Source organism: Pelobates fuscus, chromosome 8 (assembly GCF_036172605.1).
Source record: "Pelobates fuscus isolate aPelFus1 chromosome 8, aPelFus1.pri, whole genome shotgun sequence".
NCBI classification, from domain to species: Eukaryota; Metazoa; Chordata; class Amphibia; order Anura; family Pelobatidae; genus Pelobates; species Pelobates fuscus.
In genome coordinates, this window is record NC_086324.1 from 154906722 (window position 1) to 154926122 (window position 19401).

Here is a 19401-nt window from a genome sequence, read left to right on the forward strand (position 1 = left end):
TTCGGGTTCTATCAAGAGGGGGAATGAAAAGTAGACTCACGCACAGCAATAACAAAATGTGGTTCCTCTGAATTAATTCATTATAAAAAAAAAATAGTTTTAGGCAATTCAGGTTTCATCCATGTGCTTGTTTCAGGAAAACCAATTCAGACAAACCAAAATGGAGTGAAAACCGGCCAATCCGTGTAGTGCAGAATCTATACAACATGTAGCTATTTTAGGTATATTATTTTGCAGTACACTGATAGGCACATTTTCCTGCCAATTGGAACACACAGGGAGAAAACACAATCAATAAAGCAGGAAAAAAGGTGTATACGGTATATATGCATATTATATATATATTTATTAGATATAAAATGTAGTATTACTGTACCTTCTTATTCCCTTTACCTCTCCCTTGTTCTGTGAATAAGATCAGCATTTAGTGGCTGTCCCCTAACCTGAAATAATCTTTTTGTGGGTGGTCGTGGGGGGTGAGTATGCGCCTCAGGTGGTGGAACACCGAATTCCGACGTGTTCATTTCGTTTGTTTCATGATTTGCCCATATAGCATTTCAGAGTTCAGGATTTCGTCCGAAAAAGCGGATCGCCTTAAATTCAGACAAATTGCAAATTGTTTGAAACATTTTATTTGAACTTGCCCCGGGGGTGATAGATACTTTATGATCATTTTCTTTTATATCATGACCAAGTTAAACTGAAGGCTACAAGAAAGTCATCCTGTTGTACAAATGTCAGAGAGATGAATCACTCCAAACATATCCTCTGTGATAAACAAGAAGACAAGTCACTGAATTGTTTGAGTAAACTATTGGCCATTCATTTAGAAACGTATTTCCTTTTTTGGGGGGGGGGGGGGGGGACTTTGAAGATCGTCTTCTGAAAAATAAAATCACAATGGCTTCATTATTTAAAAGATATTTTAGTTTGGCCCACTGCCACCCGAGAATACATGTGCCAGATCTAAAAAATGAATTTTATATATAGATCCATGCTATGCATGTCTGGGCAACACATCTATACCTGTCTCCCAGTGTAATCTGTAATCTCATTAGCATTTTTCTACCATCTGTAAGTTTCCCGTTTACACTGCGTGATACAATTAAAAGAAATAACTGGTTTCCGGCAGAGAATGGCATTTCAATGAATTACACATCTGATTAACATATGTGTTTAATAATATCGGTGAACAACTCTATAATTGATCTCCTGTATTTTGGATGCAGTCACCAGGCAACTCACCAAACTGTTTTTTGCTGTCTTTTTTATAAAGGAACTTGCAATGTAAATTAGAATCATCCTTTTAAAAAGTGCTTGTTTTCCAGTTACATAGGACCTATCAGGGGCAGATCCAGAGCCCAATCTCATGAGGAGCAATGATAAAGGGACACTATAGTCACCAGAACAACTACAGCTTAATGTAGCATGTCCCTGCAGGATTTTCAGTGTAAACACTGCATTTTCAGAGAAAGATGGCCAGTAATGGTGCTTCCTGTGGCAGTGCTGCACAGTGTGTAGCAGTGACGTTCAACGTCTTAACGTTCTGCATGGAGACACTGAACGCTCCTAGTAGAGATGCATTGATTCAATACATTTCTATGAGAAGATGCTGATTAGCCAGAACAGTATTTTGCCACGCATGCACAATAGCCTCCCAATGCTTTTTTTTATGGGAATGCATTTGTTTGGCTGACATCATCAAAATTGAAGATCATAGCCATGGAGGCAGAGCCAGGCAGGGCCTGTCGTGAGGAGACCGGTGCAGCGCGGGAAAAAGGATAAGTAAAAATCACCTTTTCCCTCCAATGAGAGGGAGACGGTCACCTATAGTGTGTCAGGAATACATGTAGGCATTGCTACAGTGTCCCTTTAAAAATGAAGAACATGCAAAATATATGTATGTGTGCAATGTTGTATGTAAGTCTATGTACAGATATATGCACTGTGTGTAAATCACTGACACTATAGTGTTCTTTTAAATTCGGTGCTGCATATATATATATAAGGAACACTATAGTGCAGAGGTAGGCAACCTACGGCACTAGTGCCGTGCACGGCACTCGAGGTGTCTTTGCACGGCACTCAAGGCTGCTAGAGCCAAACAGGCTCTGGCCTATCAGGAGTCCCAGTAAAACTTCAAATATCTGCTAATACGAAAAGATGGTGAAGGACAATCCTCAATTTAAACATTGCAGCACATAGAGGAAATGATCTCAGATCACTTCCTCCAAGCACTTGTGAATGGGAATCCACAACGTAGTATAGCAGCCTGCAGCTGCTGTTGCAGCTCCTGTTGCAGCTCCTGTCTTTGACCTGTACCAGGCCAGCCTGGTCCCCACTGGAACCCAGGGAAGCCAACCATACTGCTAGATATACACAGATATTGTGGATCAAACCAAGTGTTTATCTGCGTATCTGCTCCTTTCCAAATTGTTAAAATAAATGCGTGCACGTTTTGAAGTAAATTACACTGAGACACAGGTATCAGGTTAATGAAAAACTTCGTAATGTTTACTCAGGGGGCGGCAAGCCCCGTATAAAGGCAAAAATACATCATATGCAAAAATGTAGATAACAGAGAGAATACATCTCTAATTGGTTAGGTGTTAAGTGTCTTATCTAATGCACATCCTACGAGGCGTGATGTCACCATCATCCCGGGATTTTACTCCGGATGTAGGCGCCATCTTGTTATACGAGGTAGTTAGTCGGTGGGAGCGGGTGCTCTAGCAGCCATTTTGAGTAGATAATGAATACAGGTATACACAGTAAATAGACATTTTTACTATCACTAATTTACATTCATAACACAGAAATGAAGAATAACCCTCCCCTTATACAAATAATACGAACAGCCCACACACACTACCTGCACAATCGTAACCCACTAACAATCCACATACATGCACACAAACCCCACATGCAGCCTTTCACATGCAATACCCCAAACAGCCCACACACACTACCAAACACACAATGTGACATATCCATCCACACACAATTCCACAAGCAGACCTCATACACAGCCCACATTCATATGTATCATACACGATACCATAAACTACTAATGAACATATACAATATAATAGCTCATATACGCACAAATACAATGATGCAAAGCAACTGCAGTAAAAATAACACGCAGAATACGGCAGCATACACACCTAAATTTTAAAAAATAGGACCGGCACGCTACGGGACCTCACAATCCTATATCGGCACAGTGCTGCTAAAAGGTTGCCTACCCCTGCTATAGTGTCAGTAATATAATATATTATTATATTATAAATGGGGGTTATCTAATCTTAGTAGAGAACAAAACAGGGCACTGAGAACAGGCTAAGACACTGTGACCAGAAAGGACAGTGTCGGTCTGGACTCGCGGTCCTGTGTACCGCAGGGGGACTCTAGGGGTCCCCAGGGGCTTAACCCCTAAATGAATGAAAAAACGACAAACAAGGATGCCAAAGGGTCTCGAATAGAACAAGTCACGAGACCCTGAGCATCGCCTAGATATAAGTATGACTAGTAGGCAAATACTACGTGATCGGTACTATCTAGATAAACCCACAGTGTGTGAGGCTAAAAAAAAAAAAAAATAGTGCCAGAAAAAAATAAAGCATACACAAATGAAGTATATACAGTATATCCAATATATACAATAATCGACTATACCGCCGATATAGATTTCTACACATACAGAACAAAAAAATAAAAAAGGGTAAACTTTAATAGAAACTAGTTAAAATCTGAGTGTCAGGTCCCTCAGTGGTCTCTATAAATAAACAGCGCTCTGTGAGGCAGTATGCTGCACATGCAAGTAGGGGCAAAAAATTCTCCAATCAGGACCACTAATGGGTCACAAGGTTCCCCCTATAGGCAGAAATCCCTATATGTAGACCTCTTTAGTATAAATTAAAGATCTTAGGAATAGAAGCAGTCAATATGTGCCATTCGTCAGCCAGAGCAATATATAGGTATCAGAGGAGAGAATATACATTGAGATGAAAATCAGTATATAATAGACTGATCATAACACTTAATAAAGCCTCTCTCCCGTTGGGCATTATACTGGGCAATTTACCTATACCTATCTGATATGGGCATTGGGCATCATGGATCTTGAGCACTCTTAAGCTCTATTTTGTTTCAAGCATTAAGCTTTTGATCAATCTTTTTCTATCACTATACCTGTCTAGCCAGTTTACCAGGGAGAGAGGCTTTATTAAAGGACCACTCTAGTGCCAGGAAAGCATACTCGTTTTCCTGGCACTAGAGTGCCCTGAGGGTGCCCCCACCCTCAGGGACCCCCTCCCGCCCGGCTCTGGAAAGGGGAAAGGGGTAAAAACTTACCTTTTTCCAGCGCTGGGCAGGGAGCTCTCCTCCTCCTCTCCGCCTCCGTTCCTCCCCGTCGGCTGAATGCGCACGCGCGGCAAGAGCTGCGCGCGCATTCAGCCGGTCACATAGGAAAGCATTCATAATGCTTTCCTATGGACGCTTGCGTGCTCTCACTGTGATTTTCACAGTGAGAATCACGCAAGCGCCTCTAGCGGCTGTCAGTGAGACAGCCACTAGAGAATTAGGGGGAAGGCTTAACTAATTGATAAACATAGCAGTTTCTCTGAAACTGCTATGTTTATAAAACAATTAGTTAACCCTAGCTGGACCTGGCACCCAGACCACTTCATTAAGCTGAAGTGGTCTGGGTGCCTAGAGTGGTCCTTTAAGTGTTATGATCAGTTTATTATATACTGATTTTCATCTCAAGGTATATTCTCTCCTCTGATACCTATATATTGCTCTGGCTGACGAATGGCACATATTAACTGCTTCTATCCCTAAGATCTTTAATTTATACTAAAGAGGTCTACATATAGGGATTTCTGCCTATAGGGGGTACCTTGTGACCCATTAGTGGTCCTGATTGGAGAATTTTTTGCCCCTACTTGCATGTGCAGCATACTGCCTCACAGAGCGCTGTTTAGTTATAGAGACCACTGAGGGACCTGACACTCAGATTTTAACTAGTTTCTATTAAAGTTTACCCTTTTTTCTTTTTTTGTTCTGTATGGTGTAGATCCTTTTTGACCACTTTGCAGTGGTTCTTCTCTATAATCTATATCGGCGGTATAGTCGATTATCTAATCTTATCAAATTATTTTGTTGAGGAAATGTTGGATTTTAAGCACAAACATTTTCTGTACATGTACAGCAGACACTATGCACATAACATGCATATACATTAACATGTAGTTAGATTACCTAGTTGTCATATGCAGTGACACATATTACATATTACACATACCACATACATTCATTCACACACGTATTAGTAATATAACAGTACTATATATACAGTCATGCATTCATACACATAATACACAATAACCTTGCGCTTCTACCCATACACAAATTACACAAATTGTGCACATTCATGCATGGCTGCACACACAAAAAACAGGCATTCAATGCGTTATATAAATACTAACAAGTCACATACATGCATACACCTGCATCAACAAACACATGACACACATATATGCTTTATCATGCAAAATTCACAGTACCCATACCTATAGATTTACACACAGTGCATATATCTGTACATACACTCACATACAACATTGCACAGTTACATACATTTTGCACGTTCTTTATTTTTAAAGGGACACTGTAGGCACCCAGATCACTTCAGCTCATTGAAGTGGTCTTGGTGCAATGTCCCTTTTGCCCTTAGTGCTGCAATGTAAAACATTGCAGTTCCAGAGAAACTGCAATGCTTACATTACAGCTCTACGTCTTCTCTCTGTGGCTGTCTACCAGACAGCCACTGCAGGGCTTCCTGAATCAAAACGGACCTTTGCTTTCCTATGGGGAGGCCTCTTCAAGGTTTGTAGGGGGTGTGGGAGGCACGAAGAAGTGGGAGGCAGAGGGAGCTATAGTGCCAGGAATACAGCTTTGTATTCCTGGCACTATAGTATCCCTTTAATAGTGATTGTGTTTAAATGAATGTTAATTATATACAATTTTTCTTTACATTAGACTGTTGGCCCGGGGGTCGTCTAGTGCAGCACTTTATAGAAAGTGAATGGTTTTATGCCATTGCTTTTGTACCCATTTCTTCTTAAATGCATAATGCTCTATCTGTAAAGATACTTGTGATTATTTTCTAAAACGGTAAAGTACACAGTACAAGAGCTCTATTTTGAAAATATTAAATATATTCTATCTCTCTTTTAATCTTGTTCTACTTGCCTGACAAAGGGATCGTAATGTTGGCTTCTTTTTTGGATTGCACATCACGAACAATGATTTATTTTTGTTATGTTGAGCAGTTAATTGGAAATGGTGCTTTAGGACGCACCCCAGGTTATTAGTTTGGAAGAATAGAAAGCATGCTGTTCCAGAAACGATTTGGAGTGTATGCCCCCAGGCTTAATGAAAACTGAAGCAGGCCAACAGAGGGGTACGTCGGCTGCTCGTTTGGAGTTTGTCATTCTCACCTTCTCTTATAGCTGTAATGCAAGGCTTAAAAAAGTCTGAAAAATAGAGAAATGTGCACGCCACTTTTTTTTCTTTTCTTTATTTTTTGCTTCCATGAACTCTACAGAAAATGTATTTCCCATTTTAGCAATAGTATTAAAATTAAAGGAGCACTCGTTTTCCTGGCACTAAAGGTGCCCCTCTCCTTCAGCCACTTACCTTAATCCAGCGCCGGGCACCATCTGCGCTGGTGACCTCTCCTCCCCCAGCCAACTTCAGCTCTGAATGCGCATGATAAATAAAGTGCCTTGCCTATTCATCTGCTGGCTGCGGATGTGAGACTGCTGTGGTCCACTTGCCAACTTCTGCTCAAACGCCCTAGAAAATACTTGGGAGTCCAAGTGACAAAAAGTCCAGACACTGTGTTTGCAGCTAATTACTCCCCATTGTTTCACTCTGTCAAAAGGGACCCTGGGAATTGGAGTAATAAACCAATATCCTGGATTGGCAGAGTCCACTGTATAAAAATGAGTATTCTCTCACAAGTACTTGTGTTCTTTCAAACATTACCAATTCATGTTGTGAAAAAGTACTTAGAGGGGATTCAAAAATCCATCGATGCTTTCATATTGGACAACAAAAGGCACAGATTAGCCAACGAAAATTATGGAAAACTATTTAATTTTAATGGATGATCGTATAACTGCATTGGTTTACAACACATTACCTTCATTTGAAAAGATATAGACTCCATGGACAGAATATACCTGCACAGTCTAATAGTTATGCTATTTACTACAACATTAATATCAGCAGAAGACTCCCTTTTCCCCCCATCCCAACCCATGTTCTCTACTCTTCTCCTTCCTTTCCCACCTCTCAATATTTTCCCAATTTTTCTATAACTCTAAGCAAACTATGCCATATTCTAATGTTTATTGTAGTATTTTCCCACTGCCCATTCAAAAATTGAGATACATCGTCAGAAGGCTTAAACATACAGGACAAAATAATACTGGGACATATATTTATATTGAAATGAAGAATTATATAGTTTTTTTTCAATATATGAGTTATGTTCAAGGATAATAAACATGTTTGGAAATTTACATATAGTGTATACATTATCTCACATAGACCAACAAATAAGAAAGTAAGCAGACGAGAACCCACTGCTCTATTAAACGTAATGATGTATTGTTGTTGTCTGGTGGGGAGAGGGGCTGGGTAGACGAGGCCCTTTCCTTCACCATTTGTCCTTCTTCCTACCCCTTCTCGCATGCTTTTTCTTATTTATTTTTTTATAATTGGTTTACTCTTAAGGGTCTTTTCAACCTTTTGTATAGAAAATATCATAGGAGTTTAACATATGTTCACTGGGATGTACTCAGCATTCCAATTATGTAAATGTATTGTTTCTTTTTTTGTGCTTGGTGCATGCATGTAAAGGCTATTGTCATTACTCATGCAAATAAATAAAGAATTTTAAATATATATATATCTACAGAATATAATTAAATGACATCCTTGGGCAGAGAAATCTTGACATTGTATTGCTCCTGTACGGAGTAAAGAGACACTATAGGCACCCAGACCACTTCACCTTATTGAAGTGGTTTAGGTGCAGTGACCCTGTCCCCCTTAGCCCTGCAATGTAAAAACACATGTAGTTATAGAGAAAATACAATAACTACTTTGCAGGACTAAGACTACCTCTGGTGGCTGTCAATCAGACAGGGTCCAAAGACACTTCCTGCTTGCTTGGTCACCTAACTAATGCTGGACGACATTTGGTGTCAGTAAAATCCCCATTGGGTGCTGGGGGAAGGGGGGCTAAAGGAAACAACTTTGTATTCCTTACACTATAGAAACCCTTTAAGTTCAACTTTGCTGCCCATCATGTGTCGTTTGGATCCCATGACCTGGTTCTAAAGCTTACTGTGAGTATTGGCTTAGTGAGAGAACATACTAAACCATTGTCAAATGGCCATATGGCTGAAGTATGTTTACATATTTAGGATCAGTTGATCAAGTCGTGAACAAGTCCCATTGTACAGCGATACGGAATTTGCCGGCGCTATATAAATAATAAAATAATAATAATGATTTTATTCATTATCCTCGGGGATATTTAGCTCAGGGTATTGGTTTCACATAGAAAGCTGTTTACGTGCTCACCACTACTGCATCTTCCAATGTCACTGATTCACTGGAAAGGAAGTGCAGTGTGAATTTAGGACCTACCACGGATCTAACTGTAACAGTTAGGTTGAGAATTGAACAAACACTAACTTTCTTCAAAGCCCAACAGTTTTTTGTCAGAAAAACTAATGTCCAAATAAAACCCACGAAAATGGATTCCCCTAATACTGAGCAACAAAATAATTAAAAAAAATATATATACAAAATCAGAATTTTAAAGTGCACAATATACTATATTTAGTATATATTGACAAATATATTTAAGAAATATATCCAGGTGACAGTTTTACCCTGGGGCTTCATCACTTGGGGAATGGTTTCCGACCAAACTCGAAAGACCCCGGGTACTATAAGTACTTTGTATCATATAGTGGATTTTTTTTGTAGCCAATCCTCAAGTGTGTTCATAGTTCAGTGACTGCTTTTTGTTGTCAGTTGGTTCTCAGACATGAGTGGACACTGGTTCAATAACAGAGACATTGGGGGAAAGACACAGGCAATAAGTTTATTGGGAGAAGATTGCATAATACCCTGGAGAGACCTGGATACAATTAGCCTACAATTAAAGCTTGTGAATATTGCAGAACAAGCATATATGGAGGTGAACGTAATCACTAAATTCAGAGAAAAATCCAACTCCTTAGTGAATCTGTTAATATTATTATTATTAGTTATAAAGTGCCAACAGATTCCATAGCACTGTACAATAGGTGAATTAACAGATAAGTATTTGTAACAAGATATGTTTGACGCACAGGAACAGAGGGTGTTGGGGGCCTTGTTCAAACTGCCCTTCTTTCTAGAGAGGGTGGGGTAAAGTGGCACAAGAAGTAAAGGTTTGCTGTGTTAATACTCTGTGAAGCTGGTAAGCAGCATATATGTGGAAAATATATTAAAGGAACAATCTGAGAACCATAACAACTTCATCAGAATATAGTTGTTCTAGTGTCAGGAGGGACCCGTTGCCAGCTTACCTTAAAGGGTTAAGCCATTCACGAAGGTTTAACCCCAAAGTATTTTCTTCAGCTACGTTTTAGCTCTGTCCCTAAACCTCTGCGGCTCTCAGATTCTTCAAACAGGAAGCTTTAGACGGCCTTGGACAGGGGCGCCACTGATACTCTAAGCCAATCAGTAAGGCCCCATTAACAAAACCGGCTTGAGAATAATAGTCGATTTGTATGTTTTGGGCATTTTATATTATTCAGCCAAGTAAAAAAAATTTCTTTCTGTGCAAATTCTAATTGTCTTATAATCACTAATATTTTAGTATCTCAATCTTATATTTCTCAATGTAACAAATGCTAAATAAAAGTATTACCAGTGTATAAACATATATAGTGTCAGTTTTTTTGTTTTTTTTAATAACTTGCCAGATACATTTCATTCGTTAAAAAAACATTATTTTCTGTGAATTAGCAACACCCAAAAAGCTAAACTGGCTGTCGCTGTAATCCCGACGCACTCTTCATCTTTCCAGCCTTGTGCATAAGAGCATTTCTGGGAAGCTCCCACCCTACCTGAGTAGAATGCTCTCCCCGGCTGTTCCCACCTCCTATAACCTCCGATCCAGTACTAGCACGATATTTAGCATACCGCAATACAAAAATAAAGTGGCCCGATCTTCCTTTTCCTACAGAGCACCGCAATTATGGAATAACCTCAGGGACACAGTCAAATCTTCATTCAATTTAAAATCTTTTAAGAGATCTATGGCAATAAACCTCAGCACAGAATGCACCTGTCATGGTTAAATATATTTATTACCTGTGTGTATGTTTATATATATATATATAGTTTGTATATTGTATTTTTGTAATATTGTATCCTATTGTAACAATGCAAAGTTTTGTGGACCCAGGACATACTTGAAAACAAGAGAAATCTCAATGTATCCATCCTGGTAAAATATTTTATAAATAAATAAATATGGGTGGTCTTTTTTTCATTTTATATTTTTGGTAACATCTTATGTAATGAAGAAGTTAATATATGCATGAGAAAAGTCAAATTACAATCTGTTTTATGATTAACATTCAAGGGTTCACATTACAACCATTTGGAAAAATGATATTCATCACTTTATCTTTGACATACAATCTTATTAATCACGTGAAAAAGCTTTTTCTGTTTATAATAAATGTAATCTTTCTGCCGGTGGATCTGTCTCTTGAAGGGTAACGATGATAAATATAGATTTTGTTTAAAACATTTTTAATCTCCAATAAGCATTCTGTATGCAGAAGAAAAACATTTGTGAACATTTTCGTCTTCCTTAACCATTTCTTTTATTTATTTAAACTTGGCTCCCAGTGAGGCAAAAAATAAAGAGCTATGTCGATCTTTTTAAATTTTTGTTTATTTTAAACGTGCGGGGGGAAATGTCCGCATTTGTAAAGCAGAATCTCCTTTTGTTAGAGTAATGGTGTTTTTTTTTATTTTTAGAAATGAGCTCTTACAATCAGTTGCCATTAATTGGGAAAGAATCTTAGAAACTGCAATTTCTTTTACATTTTTTATAAGCTAGTTATATATAGCTATATATAGAGAGTAAAAGTAGGCTGTTATGGTGAATCTGCGACAGGTAAAAAGGGTATGAAAAAATGTCAAATTGAATACGAGCATCTTGCACAGAATATTAGAAGTGGATTTTACAGCCTAGGCAATGTAGCAAAACGTAAAACCCACAAAAACTGTACTTTCGCTAACCTAAGGTTATTATATAGAAGTATTCTTTATATATAGACTTACACACAGCCTTAAACAGAACCTAAATCATTGTTTCTGTTTCCTAACAAGGTTTAAGGAATATGTGCACACAGTGACTCTATAATACCACAAATTCCAAGTTTTGCCAGTAAACAACACCATAATAACAAAAATCTAAATAAAATCCTTATGAAAACCATGGATATAGCTGTACATTTTGTCACTCATGTGAAGGATGTTTTCCAGGAAAATCAAAGAGGAATGAAGATAAAAAAAAACAAATCTTCAGGTCTCCAGTCATCTCCAGTCATCTGGCCCCCCGACAGGCTTCAAACAGGCTAGAATATGTTTAAAAGGATCCGAATTAATCTGTGTCTACCCACGGGGGAATTGCACTGAGTATGGTTGAGGGTTGCTGAGAAGTGTCACATAGTAAATAAATGCAATGTTTCTAGTTAAGATGCTGCCCAAGGTCAAGCCATATAGATACCCTTAAACCACACTCTTTTACCACACTTGCACACACAAGATCACCCATTCATACACACTTACTGTAACCTAATAAGACACATTCACTCTCACAGACGAGTAATTAGCCACAAGCAATGGTATTTAACATCCCTGTATACATATACACATACTCAAATAGCCAAATGCATACAGATTTACAAAATATACACAAACGCCTAAATACATATGTTCATAAAATATACACATGCACACACAAATTCACTCTTTCTTTCCCTCCTGCCCTTAGGTCATGTGTCAGGGGTGAGGTAGGGAGCAGTAACCCTCACCCCCGAATTTCTAGTGGAGAAATGACAGGCGTAACACAGTAATAGGTGCCTGGGATATACCCTTAGAGTGGAAAATAGGAACCCAGCTGTTAAATCAATGTCTCTGGGTTCTAGAGTGACATTAAAAGACAACTGTGACCTGAAAACTACATTTTAATGTAGAGTAATTCTCCTTTTATTAAATTCTAAAAAGGAAATAGATGTTTTTAAATGAAGTATATGGAAAAAAATGAAAAATTCATCTCTTCTTTTAGAATATGACAGGATCCTTTATTTACATACATGCACCTTGGGTCAGGCTGTGTTTGAAAACCGACAGTGTCTATGGCCTCCCCTGCTTCTGGAGGGATAGAGGAGTGAAGCAAGGAACACCATAGAGACTTACTGATGGTTTACAAACACTGTTTGATCTAAGGTGTATGTATGTGGCTGATGAATCCTGTCATATACTAACGGTGAGGATGGGTTTTTCTAATAGTTTTTTTTTTTTTTAAAATACTTCATTTAAAAAAAGAAAAAAAATCTATTTCCCTTTGAAACGTGATGAAAGAATTATTATATAACAAAATAGTGTGGAGTTGACAGTTGTTCTTTAATCGCTGTCTGTCTGGAGATTTTTCCTCACATTACAACAGGGATAGGCAACCTTCGGGACTCCAGATGTTGTGGACTACATCTCCCATGATGCTTTGCCAGTAATGTTGTTATAAGAGCATTATTGGAGATGTAGTCCACAGCATCTTAGTGTCAAGGACTGTGTACCACTAATAGGCCGAGAGCATCAGCCAATACTTTTAGTCTACCACTAGTTCCTAATTCATAAAAACTGCATGAGAAAAGTACATGCCGTTTCCACACAGTGTTATAGTGAAATAGTGATAAGTCGAGAGTGTCAGAGGAAGTTGTTATGGTGCCAATAATTTTCATGCAATGGTGATTTTCAATAAATAAATAATCCCAAAAGGCTACACGAAATAGTCCAGATGTTTGTGATCTAAATTTTCCATGATACACACCCATCATTAAGTTGACTACAGATGTTTCCGAGACCCGTATTCCTACGGGATAAAATAATCCCGACCTGTACCACACTGAAATGATATCAAATCTATGCTTTGTTTTATTTTTGCTTATTTTTTGTTTTATTTTGTAATTTTTTTTATTACTTGTACATTTTTTTTTCTTGGCTGTTTTCAAACTAATTCCTTGGGGGACATATTTTCCAATTTCCGTTCTGTAAAAGTTTTTTTTAAATTAAAAATAAAAGTCTTTAAACAGAAATATGTAAATGCATATATTTAAAAAAAAAAAAAAAGGTTTTTTTTCTTCATTTCGAGCCTTTAATGGGACAACATTTTAAAATACCAGTGTTGTGGAGGAGGGGGCAATGTGTATCTGATTCAAACAAAAAGAGACCTTTTTTTGCCCTTTTAACAAATTAACAAACTGCAATGTAATATATGTGTAACATTCCTGAAATTCTCCATACAAAGTGATGGTCTGGTAGACGTATGGTGTATATAATACAAAAACACAGGTCCTATCTAATCTCAACAAAGCACTTAACACCTATTAACTTAAAAGGTGCTATGACAGGAGGAGGAATATCGAATGCATCTGTTTGATAACAAAGCGAAAAGTACGTGCTTTGAGATGACATTTCTTTACAGAACAGTTACAGTTGTTTCTATAGGGTCTGCATACCAAAGAAAGCTTTATCAAAACTGAAGAAAACAAATACATATTCCTGAAGGTAGTTACAATGTGTTATTATTAACACGGCAGCCATGTATTCTTTAGTGCTGGTATAACATTTCACATTATTAATGAATCGCTATCATGATTTTTTACAGTCCGTATTCCCCCTGAGAACATTATGGCCCCTATCCCCCCACGACCACTATAGCACCAATCCCCCTGCAACTACTACAGTCTCTATCCAACGCTGTGACCACTACAGCCCCAATCCCCCCATGTGATCACTACAGCCCCTATCGCCCTGTGTAACCACTAGAGCCCCTATCCCCCTGTGTGACCACTATCACCCCTATCCCCAGTGTGACCACTACAGCCACTATCCCCCTGTGTGACCACTACAGGCCTTATCCCCCCATGTGACCACTACAGGCCTTATCCCCCCATGTGATCACTACTGCCCCTATCTCCCTGTGTAACCACTAGAGCCCCTATCCCCCTGTGTGACCACTACAGCCACTATCCCTCTGTGTGACCACTACTACCCCTATCCCCCTGTGTGACCACTACATACCCTATCTCCATGTGTGACCACCACAGCCCCTATCCAGCTCCTGTGACCACTACAGCCCCTATCCCCCTTGTGATTACTGCAGCCCTTATCCCCCCCTGCAGGGTAGCCCATTTCACTCATGTCCCATAAACATGCATATATTATTTATTATATATTATTTATAAACTATTTTACGAGAAGAATACATTGAGATTTCTCTCATTTTTAAGTATGTCCTGGATCCACAAACATTGCATTGTTACAATAAGGTACACTAAAAATACAAAATAATATTAAGCTACAAATGTAACACAGAACACATACAGAGACGAAATATCATCAACCATGATTATAGGTGCTTTCTGTATAGAGGTATAGCAACAAAGAACTCTTAAATGATTTTAGACTGGGAGAGGATATGATGGTGTTCCGTAATTGCCGTGCTCTGTAGGAGAATGGGGATCGAGTCACTTTCTTTTTGTACTGTCGGTATTGCTAAATAAAGTGCTGGTAGTGAATGGGAGGTTATAATACTGGATGCCAACAGCTGGGTAAAGCATTCTATTCAGGTTAGGTGGAAGCTACTCAGAAAATCTCTAAAACCTAAGGCTGGAGAGGTGGAGGGTGTATGTCCATAAAAACAAACAAGGTTATTCACTGAAGTGAGAATTCAAACCACATCGAAAATTGAAAATTAAAGTAGCCTGGCTGACTTAGATCATTTTTCCAGTTTCTATATGTTGCCGATCAGGTTCTATGTCCTTAAAAACATGATGGATATGGTATCCCTAATTAGAATGCTTCCAAATGAGATGGATTGCTCTTTAGGACGTACCCACACATCCCTAAAACATAATCACAGAAGACTTAGTTGGACCGATAGCAGGAAACATAATTCTCTTGATTTATTATTAACAGTTCAATAGAAATACAGAGATAGTGTCACTTTGTCCATAATCAGTCTAGCAAGCTGAAGTTGTTATGGTGCATAATGAATCCCTTAAACTTGAAACAAATAATTTATACTGGTGCAATGGCGAATAACTTCGGCAATTCATAATAGGGAAATCCAAACAGCAATAGGAGTAGCTTCACTGATGAAGCCTCTCCAGCCGTTGTTTGAATTTCTTGTTTTTAAACTCCAAAATTTGTTGCAGTTGCAATAACGGGATATCAGTGTGTGGGTAAACAGAGGTGAGCAAGTGATGCGAATCAGGTCACTGGCACTGCAATAAGAGGCAGACCCTTCAAGCAGGCCCACCAACTAAGGGTGGACCAGGCAGACAGCTCTGCTTCAGCACACTGAGCTTGGCACAACCGCATTCAATTATGCACTCGCTCTACGCTTTCTGGGGTCCATCAGCACCCACATGTCTACTCCTCTCCTTCTCATCTTACTAGCAGGCAGGAGATCCCGGTATGCAGTCTCGGACAGAAGAAATGGTGGATGTAGTGAGTGTAGAATACAGAGGACTTGCCATACTGGTAAAGAGACCGAAGCAGCAAGAACATTTGCATAGTGTACAAAGACCGCTTTACCTTAACTAATTGATGGACAGCCAGTCCACACAAGTTTTGTTCCTCTACATCCCTCCTAAGTTCTCATACTTATCTCCCTCTGCACAACGCAAGAGCATGTGAAAAGTCGTAAAACATGGGCCTGGAGCTTCAGGTCCATTAGCCCCTAAATTAGCCCCTAAGTTAATACAGCCTTTTCAAGACTGCTCATGAGCACATGTTTGAATGTAATGAAGGAGCTTTAAATTATTTTGAAATAGTAATTTTTGCCATTTTTTCACTCATAGTCTATTTAATGCATGAGCCAATCACATCATGGCGTGCCCCTCTAAGTTGGTTGTTATCAATGTGTAAAAATAAAAATCGATTGACTCATTGAAGTAACAAATTAAAAACACCAAAATAAAAAAAGACATTGAAATCAGATTTTCTGTTTTTTTAATAATTTTTTTTAAAGAAAACGATAGGTTGCCTGGGCAATCAAGTGTTGTCCAAACACTTGTCTTTGAATAATACTATGCATTCATCCAATTGTAACCAAGACTAGCAATAATGACATTTTTCTCTATTTAAAATTAAGTGATCTAAATCTACAGAATCTCATCTTAGAGCAATGCTTTTATATATAGAAATAGGGAGACCTTGGACTGTATTCATAACAAGAGTACAAAGCTTAATAATCACGCTGTACAGAACAGTATGTCCACAATGGCACAGAAATATACAATAATAATTATAAAAGTTATTTCACGTCCAAAACAGGTCTCAATTGTGGGTAGAGTATTTATAGATACATAAATGGGTAGGTATAAAGATAGATTATTATGTTGTCAATATTTCACCATTCTCCATTAAATTAACACATTTCTGTATGTATTTGTAGTTGTGAGTATAACGCGTAGGCATCTGGATGAGTACAGATTTGTATTTAAGTGTATGTAGACTCCGTGTCAGTGTACACGTGTGCATATTTGTTTGTGTGCATTTGCAAATAAGTTAATTGTAAATGTGTTTAAATGCATGGATTTGTTAGTGTATTTGTATATGGTGTCGGAGTTTGAGAATGTACCTATATGTTTGTGTGTAGTATCTGTGTGTGTATTAATGCAGACGTATGTGCGTAATGCAAATGTTTGTGCACAGTGACAGTGAGTGTTGATGCATGTGTGTATATTTGTGGAATGTCAGTGTCTTTTTATACATGCAGGAATTTAATTGTGTGGAAATTAAATAAAGGTGTAGTGTGTGTGTGTGAAAGTAGGGATGTGATTTTGCTTCGCAGGTGCAGGTTCAAAACTTACTAGACTGTTAGCTGTGCGCTCCCCTCCTGACGATTACTGGCGATTAAGCCCCCAAGAGGCAGTGCCCCCTAGGCAGCCACCTCTTCCAGCTTATGGTATGCCTTCCCACCTGGACATTTCCTGGTATTCCGGTGGGCCAATCCAGCCTTGCCCATCCTCTTCTCACTTACAACTCAACCTCCCGTCCCCTCAGTGGTTTCTTTCATCCATCACTGGCCACTTGTGTCACCCCCATTTCGCTTCTCTTACAAGCCTTTCCCCATTTTTGCTGCTTACCAGTGTTTGCATTTCTGCCGCCTCCCTTGTGTCTAACATTTCTTCCCACCAGTTTCTGCCCATGAACCAATCTGCCCTTTTTCTCCCGCACCCAACATGTGCCCAAACTCTCATTGTACTGTTGTTGTAAATTCTATTGCAAAGTTGAGCATAATGTGCTGACTGGCTCCACTCAATTCCCTCCTCGTAGTTCTGCTGCATTCAGTAAACATTCTATCTAGGCTTCAACAATTCCACAAGAAACTGCAGTGCTAGAGTGTATCCAACTTAGCCTTACTACTGAGCTACAACGTAAAATGATGGGCCTCCATACCATGTGGACAGCCAACAGCATACCCTAGTGCCACTCAGCACCATAGATTCAATTAAATAGATAGGGGACTGGTTGGGGAGATCTTTCCTTGCTCAGTCTTACTTAACCCCTTAAGGACACATGACGTGTGTGACATGTCATGATTCCCTTTTATTCCAGAAGTTTGGTCCTTAAGGGGTTAAAGGGACACTCTAGACCCGCAGAACAAACACTTTAGCTAGCTAAAGTGCTTTGTGAGTGAAGAGTGCGTCTTTTGTCATTTTGGAAAAAGTGCAGGTTTCAAGAAAATTCATAGGTTCGGGGCCCCTGTTAAACCCCCTTGGCGACTTCCATAAGGTAACCTTATAGTTAATCCTGCTCTGCTTAGTTGTGAAGGTTATTAAACAATTACCAGTCACAAAAATCAGATTAACTTACATATTGAAATTCCACCAGTACCATTGAGAACAATTAGAGAGATTTAAATACAGCTGCCAGAAAGCACATACGCAAGGGGAATAATCCCTAATTAAATTTTAGATCTTATTTTTAATGCTTGTGATTTTCTTAAATTAATATAAAAATAAAATCTTAATTATACAGGTAAGTGCCTTCTATCTCCGCAGCCTAAGTGAGCTAAGCATTAAGCTACTGTTTATATTGGAACATATGCCAGTAGATGTATCTCTGTATAGCCACATCCTGTCCTACGTAACTTAGTTATATTACACATATGGAGTATATTAGCCATTTGGCTCAAACTGTGTGAAACAAATTCATTTTTTGTTAATGAAAACCAGCTTACATGAGATTTAACGTTATAAACCCCATGTCTGAGTTCCAAAAAAGTTTCATTTTTCAATCTTCTTAAGAATTCCTTGTGCTGTTTCCTGTTAGATTAATTTCTTTTTTTTTTATTTTGATAGATTGGTTACAATTTTTCTCAGGGGGGAGTATTATTTTGTAAAATATATATATTCGATTTTTCCACCCCTGTGGTTTTTTTTATGCTTTATTTAGCCCAGAAAAAAAAGTAAATGTTTAAATTGTTGGGATTTTTTTTTTTTTTTTTTAAATGGTGTCCTGTTAGATTTGCAGGAGATTTTCGTGGGAAAAAAGCGTTCAAAATAAACAGTTTCCAATGTTTTGAATACCAATGCCACACACCTATTACAGCTCTGGGACAAAGGCGTTCGCTGCACATTGCATTAGTTTGTGCATTCTGAGGAAATCAAAAGTGGTTGTATTTTAAAAAATATTGTGTTTATTGCTCTAGTGCAGGGGTAGGCAACCTATGGCACGTGTGCCATGCACGGCACCTGAGGTGTCTTTGCACAGCACTCAAGGCTGCTAGAGCCAAACAGGGTATATCCTATCAGGAGTCCCAGTGAAACTTCAGATATCTGCTAATATGAAAAGGTAGTGAAGGACAAACATCAATTTATGCATTGCGGAACGTAGAGGAAGTGATCTTAGATCAGTTCCTCCCAGTACTTGTAAATGAGAATGCACACTGTAGCAGAGCAGTCCACAGCTGCTGTTGCAGCTCCTGTCCTTGACCTGTACCTGACCAGC